Raw genomic sequence first — 6,494 nt, forward strand, 5'->3', positions numbered from 1 at the left:
AGGCTTTGTTTCTTTCCTCAAAAAGATCTGATAGTTCAGATGAAAAATCAAGGTTTGATCCGTCTCTTATTATGTTTTCCTATGAGCTTCATGCTTGTTTACAACTGGATTTCAGAATATCACAGTAAAGAAGGTCATATAAAACAGTCAAAGTTATATAAAGGCAGAGCGGATGTTAGATCTTTAACAGCGAAATGCTGTCGCTGGAGTCCTGCTCTCACTGCTGGTAAACACACATGCTGATACACTGTAAAAAAAATCCATGTGGTTCAACTTAAAAACGTAAGTACAATTGCTGCCTTAAACTTTCAAGTCAAGTCAAATTGGATTTACAATTTGTTTCAACTCATCACTTTGAGTTTACTTTAGCTTTGGATTGCTCTTTGTAAGTTCACATGAATGTATAGTATGAGTTTATTCAACTTAGCAAAATGAGTGAAAAAGATATACAACTTATCATCATGCATTCTGTTCACTTGACCAAATAAGTGGTTTCAACTTAGCAAAATGAGTGAAAAAGATATATAACTTATTATCATGCATTCTGTTCACTTGTCCCAACTAGTGATTTCAACTCACATATTTTAGTTAGAAGGAAGTCTTGACATTACTTTCCTAGTTAAAATGACCTAAAAGTATGAGTCGTTTCAAATGACTAGTTATAAGAAAACACCATGTCTTGAGGCAAAAATCTAATTTATTTTCTTGCATTAAAATAGTTTACATTAAAACATGCAGATCGCCAACAACTTCCATACTGTAGTTAAACAGAATATTCACAAAAAGTTCCACCTCAGCAGAGAATAACCTTAAAGTCACTGTATATTTAAACATTAACATACAAATCTCCAAGACCAACCGTAAACAAATGAGTGTCCAAGTTGTAGGATTTAGTGGTATCTACTGACGAGGAATGAACTGAATAACCCTCCACTCACTCGTCCCTTTCCAAGCATGGTTGAGAACTACAGCGGCCTTCAGGTAACGTAACAACACAAACCAAACACTGTCCATTCTGGGCTACTTCAGAAACATAGCAGACTCCGTGCTCATTCTAATGTATCAAAAACACAACATTCATATTTTCAGGTTATTATATATTAAAGAAAACACATATACATATACACATATACATACATATTATATTCCAATTTCTGGAATAAAAGAGTGGGTGTGCGTTCTAGTGAGAGACTGCACTGAATGTGTAACTGTATGAAAAAAAAGAAAAAGAACAATGAGCACAATTTTAACAGGACCAACTGACAGGATTTAGCAAATCTTGAGTCCTTTTCTGTCTTTTACAATTTGTACCTCAGGAGTTTGTTTCTCAATCCATGTACTCTTGCAGAGGCTTGTTCTGGTTTGATCTTCATCACCACTCGCTGGAGAAATTCGAAGGAATACTTCATGGCTTGTGGATACTCAAGATTCACAGAGTATATAATGCCCATAAGCATGGCAAAGCTGCATGGCACATCTTTCATGTTATGGAGCACAATTGTCTCCTCGACCACAACTGCGACGTTGAAGACCTCGCCTGGAACTGCATCCCGTTCCGGACCTTCGTAGCCTATCAGAAGGCCAACTTGCATCCCCTTCATGGCTGCATCCAGAGTCTCACCATGAGCCTTGAAAAGCAGAAATAATAGTGTTTGACCTTTTACATCTTTAAGTACATATGCTCTACAAGCAGTGAGGGAAAGTAATTAAGTGCATTTACTCAAGTACTCCACTTAAGTATAATTTTGAGGTACTTATACTGTACTTGATTATTTTATGTTACTTTCTACTTCTACTCCACTAAATCTTAGAGGTAAATATTGTACTTTTCACTCCATATATTTAGTTACCAGTCACTTTACAGATTCTTATTCAGTGTGGCTTTGTAGCGCAAAGGCAGTAAAACTGCCTGTGCCAAAGCACAGTATATAATCCATAGAGCTTTATCATAATAATAATCTTTATCCATTAAGTTTGGCGCGCTTCTCCTCACACAGCGTTGCCAACACCTGCGCAAAAAATACATCAAAACGTGCGGCCTGATCGGGAGTCGTGTGCTAAGTATTTTTTAGAGAGAATCACCCAGCGGTTTTCCCGAAAAACTGAGCAAAATTTCTCCATTCACTTGAATGGGGTTTCGGCGTGAAGAGAGCTAAAAAAAACCACTTAACTTTGGGCCCATATTGACTAGCCACATCAACGCATTCGACAGTCTTATCTTTCTATGCAGGTCCTGCATTATTTTGAATGCAGGACTTACACTTGTAACAGAGTATTTCTTCCACCACTGTCTTCAAGGCTAATTCATGTCACTAAAATTGTTCTTCGGATGTTCGCAAACTCCTTTCTATTTATCTATGAACAGCCTGTGCTCAAATTGAGGGTGACTTTCCTGCTCTAGTAGAGAGGCAACAAACTTCTTACTGTCATCATACAACCTATAGGACATGTTATTCCATCTTCACATGACTACACAACGATGCCGACTTTGCCGTTGAGGTCATTTAAAAAAGAAAAGAAAATTCAGATTCCTCAATGCATCAGAGGGCCTACATAATATCTGACAACACAATTATGTTAAAATCTATACACGTAACCACAGTTTTGCATTAAGGAAATACATAATGTCTTACGTCACACATCCTGATGACGTCTGATGGATCTTCGGATATGTAATGTGGCAGGCCAAGCAAAGCAGCAGTCCTCCTTTCATTTGTGTCCTACAAGACCGAGAAATATGCAGTGAGATGACAATGTTGTAGCACACATAGCATCAATTTACAAATAATCAGCAACCCCTTACATCTTTCTCAAGACAGTTCAAAATGTCTTTGAGTGCCTGCTTCTTTCCAGACATGGTTGCAGCTTTGTAGACCTCCAGCAGTCTTGGGACCAGGCCATCAAGTCCGTCAAGAAAACACTCGAGAAGGTCTGTGGTGACGACTCTCTTGAATTCTGCCCTTATCTGAGGAGACGCAAACAGATAGTAAATACTAGTCAAACAACATTTCTGAATAGGACACGCAGTTTACACAGTATGACAAGCAGTGTGACTGCCTACCTGTCTCTCAAGGAACAGAGCTGGCCATCTGGAAAGGACCTCTGCGACGAGTGGCTGATCTCCAATAATCTCTTTTCGGCGCTGGGAACGTAGCTGTCATCAGGTGTTCCACCAGCTGGTGATCAGGGTCTTTGTTAAGCATTTCCACCTCCAACATCTTTCGCTTTTCCTCCATGTTTTCAGAACTCTGTCCTTCTGGTGGATCTGGACAGTAGTTGACCTCACCTTTCTTTGACTTCTTAACACGTTTCCCCTTTGCAAATGTCCTTTTAAATGAAGGAAATTGTTTTATCTTGCTTGGTGCTGAAAAATTACAAAGTTCACAGCGAATTTTAGCAACTGGACTGGTTACTTTCTTGTGCTCCTTTATATGCTGCGTAAATTCCACATGGGATTAGAGATATGTTAGACAGTTTGGGTATATACAGCTGAAACCCCGTCTTCCACGTCCATGATTGTCTTTGTCATGACTCACAATTGTTTTTTCATTGTATGAGGCAAAACTGCAGAACTTACAACTCCACTTCATCAACAGCAACCAAACTCAATGAATGAACCATCGGCACCTGAAACACAGAAAATCAATCAATATAACATGATATAGCAAAACCTTTAGTCATATGAACTGCAAACTTCATTTAAGAGAGTAAAATGCACACAATAGCCACAGAACAATGAGCTTCTAATCAATTTATGATCTTAGGATCCGAGGTAGTTTCCATAACCTATGGTGAGTTTTTTAAATTAACAAAATCATAAGAAACTGAGGGAATTCATGAGCAGGAATGACATTAAAATAACTTGACCCGTGGTGGAAAGCCCTGTGGTGGGGGAGATTTTTAAAAAAGCTAGAGTGGCGCGAACACAGATAGCTCGCTAAAGTACGCTACTAGCTAACTAGCTAGCGAGCTAATTATCTTCACAACCATGTAGGTTAAGCTACACCATGTGCGCCGAGTTACTTAGCTAGTTCCCGTTTTCGAGTGGCCGTGTTTAGCCAAAAGCAGTTTAAGAAGCCAGCCAGCAGAAATTTAAGCTGATTAAAATATTCAATTTAATTAGGTTTCAAATGTACTAACTTAGCTACTGACATTTTAGCCAGACAACAAATAGTCCATAAGCTTACCGTAGCCTACTGTCTGGAGACCGCCATGTTGCTAAACGTCGGCTAAGTTACATTGAGAAGCTGCCCAAAAACATTAGCTTATTTAAATTACTTTTTTCTAAATGCCCTCTGAAACATTCTTGATAGGATTCGTACACTATTGTTCATTAACATTATATCGTGTTCGGGTCCAATTAGACCGGTTATGAGGATTTACACGGCTCAAATGTGACCATTAAAAACGAACTTATACGCTAGACTGTTTGCCATATTGGACCAACTGCATTACACTTTAAGCGTTATGCATTTACAGACAATATAATAACATGACAGCAGATACTTTCTATACATTTACGAATTGGGTTGACTGATATTGCTGACGCATCCACTCACCTCACTTCGCCTTTGTCCTTCCGAGCCGTGCGCCGCTTGTCAATGGTCGGTTGGTTGACGTTCATCGTCTCGCTGGCTAACCATATTCATCCGCCGCTTGGTTCGCTGAACCGACGTACTGCGTGGTCAGGTTCAGGTCACGTTCGTGATCCGGCTGCCAAAACGTATTGGTCCGCCGCGTGGCTTAGGTTAGTTCGCCGTCTGGTATTTACATAGGTTGGTGACGCAGCTGAGCAGACAGACAGCTTGCGACCTGCTGCGGCACCCACCTGTCACTCAAAGCGGCCACGCTCTCGATTATGCATAACTTTCAGCCTCAATATAATTGAAATGTATTAGTTATATACAAGTCACCTCTGTACAGTTCATGAAGGGGCAAATTAACTGAAGAGACCAAGAAGATACGTTTTTTTGTAGCAAGCTGTATGCATTTGTATTTCTGCTTAGAAGTTAGACAATTTAACATGGGGTCCTATGGAAATTGAATCGCTTTTAAAGCCTCAAGTGGCCGTTTGAGGAACTGCAGTTATTGGCACTTGTTTTTGACTGTTAGACATAGCCATACTTATAACTCACAGTATTCAGTTCATTTAACTTCTTGAAATTTACATTTCATTGAACTGGCTTAAATACCTGAGTTGGAGTACCGAAAACCTATACAATCGAGTTCAAATTGTATAAATCATCATGATAAGTTGAAGTAAATGACAGAAAGAAGTTAACATGACTTATTGTTCAAATCCTTTTTTACAGTGTATACACACACAAAATATACATAGCAATAAGTCATTAGTCTGGTTGAATTCACACACGAAACAGCAACATGTGCAGAACTGTGTGTTTGTGAGTGCATGAACAAGTGAATGTGTCACGCCTAAATGAGGTGTACTCACTCCAGCTGTGTCTTGACTTTATCCCTGACTTTCTGCAGCTGCTCCTGGCTACACACACCTACTGTAATAATTTACTCTTCCCACAGAGGGGAGGGGAAGAGACAGAAAAATGTGTGAAAGTCTAAACTCCTTTCGCAAAATGTTAGTGCTAATCAATCATGTGCCAAATGCAGTGCGCTACATGTAAAATATGATGAAGAAATACATGTGGTGGCTCCCTCTTCTCTGCATCCTGATTGCTGTTGCCTGTACATTTCTGCCTCCGGCAACAACACTCAGAGGCGTAGGTGCACTGACCATCAGGAGTGGCCAACTGGGACCTAAAGGCCAGCGTTGAGTCTTCCCATAAAGACGAGAGAGACAGAGAGAGTGAAAGAGAGAGAGAGAGTGTGGGATGTGGGGGGTGTAGAGTGCACCATAGGTCCATGCTTCTCCCCTTCAAACTATTGTTTAGTTGCTGTAAATAGAAAAGTATATATGACTAATGAATATGATACAACAGCCAACTGAGGAATCAAAGTCAGTCTGTAATAAACAGAGGAAAAGGGCCATTTCAGAAAGACAATAAAAACAATGTATTTAATAGCCTGCAACCGGTGAGCTACTCCATCCGATTAATAATTCACTTTATCGATAATCCTTTTTCACAACAGACATTTTGACAAAAGTAGCAGTTGTAAAAACACAGGTGTTACTCGTAACATTAACAATGGGTAAGTTCTGTTCAAGTGTCTGATTAAGTCATTACATGCACAATACCAGGACCCTGAAACTGGAGCAGCTCAATGGAATTCAGCCATCGTTCATTTCATTAGCGACACCTGTGCTTTTCCTGATGTGACATGAAAAGAAACTATGCATGCTGTCATCAAATTCATAATCCGATAAATCTACTGTCTTGTGGACAAACATCACATTCACTGAGCTATATTTCTTCAGTTTACACCAAAACGAATCCCAATTTTTGTGTGGACCATGAGACTTTAGAGTCTGTTTTTTGGACTTTTGGCTGCCTGCCTGGTCCCTTGGTTCTGTTTGCCTC

General features: G+C 39.7%; 1 long non-coding RNA gene across 2 annotated transcripts; it reads right to left on the reverse strand.

Annotated features, from left to right (window-relative positions):
- Positions 1-1,614: 1,614 nt before the first annotated feature.
- On the reverse strand, positions 1,615-5,220 carry LOC142949731 (uncharacterized). Of its 2 annotated transcripts, XR_012954071.1 has the most exons (6): positions 4,560-5,220; positions 3,578-3,627; positions 3,062-3,327; positions 2,804-2,965; positions 2,634-2,720; positions 1,615-1,628 (listed from the first exon to the last, which is right to left on the reverse strand). It is a non-coding gene; the product is annotated as an uncharacterized LOC142949731 (long non-coding RNA). The 2 variants fall into 2 exon arrangements; XR_012954070.1 differs by lacking the exon at positions 4,560-5,220 and having other exon boundaries at positions 3,578-4,084.
- Positions 5,221-6,494: the final 1,274 nt, after the last annotated feature.

Source organism: Anarhichas minor, unplaced genomic scaffold, assembly GCF_050575085.1.
Source record: "Anarhichas minor isolate MPS153535 unplaced genomic scaffold, ASM5057508v1 ptg000014l, whole genome shotgun sequence".
NCBI classification, from domain to species: domain Eukaryota; kingdom Metazoa; phylum Chordata; class Actinopteri; order Perciformes; family Anarhichadidae; genus Anarhichas; species Anarhichas minor.